The sequence below is a fragment of the Callorhinus ursinus genome, unplaced genomic scaffold, assembly GCF_003265705.2.
Source record: "Callorhinus ursinus isolate GAN/ISIS: 27379988/994484 unplaced genomic scaffold, GSC_fseal_2.0 scaffold6, whole genome shotgun sequence".
Classification (NCBI taxonomy): Eukaryota; Metazoa; Chordata; class Mammalia; order Carnivora; family Otariidae; genus Callorhinus; species Callorhinus ursinus.
Genome location: NW_027397068.1, coordinates 43531404 through 43533154, shown reverse-complemented (window position 1 = coordinate 43533154; position 1751 = coordinate 43531404).

Below are 1751 nucleotides of genomic sequence, written 5' to 3'. Positions count from 1 at the left end.
ATATCCAAAGCAATCCTAAGAAAGAACAAAGCTGTAGGCATCATGCTTCCTGATTTTAAGCTATATTAATCAAAACAGTATGGTACTGTCATAAAATCAGTCACACAGACCAGTGAAACAGAAGAGAGAGCCCAGATATATAGCCAACTAATTTTTGACAAGATTGTTAAGAACACACAATAAGGAAAGAACAGTCTCTTCAATAAATGGTGCTGGAAAAACTGGATATCCACATGCAAAAGAATGAAACTGGACCTCTTACATCATACAAAAATTAACTCAAAATGGATCAAAGACATAAATGTAAGACCTAAAACCATAAAACTCCTAGAAGAAAACATAGGGAAAAAGATCCTTGGCATTGGTAGTCTTGGCAATTATTTCTTAGATAAGACACCAAAAGTACACACAACAAAAACCTAAAATAAACCGGTAGAACTACACCAAACTAAAGGGCTATTGCACAGCAATAAAAATCATCAATAAATTGAAAAAGCAACCTACAGCATGGGAGAAAACACATGCAAATCATGTATCTGATATCCAAAATGTATTTTAAAAAACTCACACAACTCAAGAGCAAAATAGCAAATAAACCAATTAAAAAATGGGTGAAGGACTTGAATAGACATTTTTCCAAAGAAGACATACAAAAGACCAAAAGGTATATGAAAAGGTGCTTAACATCACTAGTCATCAAGAAAACACAAAACAAAACCACAATGAGATAGCATCTCACACCTGTTAGGAAGTCTATTGTCAACAAGACAAGAGATAACAAATGTTGGAGAAGATGTGAAAAAAAACGAAAATTTTATACACTGTTAATGCAAACATAAATTGGTGCAGCCATTAAAGAAACAGTATGGTAGACCCTCCAAAAATTGAAAATTGAACTGCCATATGATCCAGAATTCCCATGCTTAGGTATATATCTAAAGGAATTAAAATCAGTATCCCAGATATCAGTATCTCAGATATCTACATGCATCTGTAGATGTATGCTCATTCACAACACCCAAAATATGCAATCAACTTAAAAGTCCTTGAATGGTTGAATGGATAAAGAAAATGTGTATGTATACACCACAAATATTGTATGGTACCATTTATATGTGGAATCTTAAAAAAAAAAACAAAAAAACGCCAAGCCAATTCATAGAAACAGAAAATATAAGGGTGGTCACCCGGGAAGGGAGGAGGACAAGGGGAAATAGGGTGATGTAGATCAAAGGTACAAGTTCTGAAGATCTAATGCACAACATGGTTGTTATGGTTAATAACACAGTATTGTATACTTGAAAGTTGCTAAAAGTAGATGTAATGCGATGGATGTATTATCTTGATATTGGTAGTCATTCCAACATATATATGCATCAAATGACATTGTACACTGTAAGTATATACAATTATTTTTGTCAATTGTTTGTCAATAAAGTTAAAATATCATTTCCTCCAGACTCCCCTGCAACTAGTAGCAGTTGTATGACAAGTTCCAGTCAATAGGATGAAAAGCTCCTTCTCTTCAGATACAGGTACCACCCTGTTTGTTCTTTTGTCCTCTCGTACAGAACACAAAAGTGATTATGTGGAAATGCAGCCGCTATTGAAACAATGGGGATATAAAAAAAGGCCTTCACCCCAAAGACTGAGAGGAAAGATGGAGTTCAAGACCCTGATGAAACATTTAAGCCACTGCAGTAGTCCTAAACTGCCACTCCCCCATTTCTGCCGAGGCTGCTATATTTGGG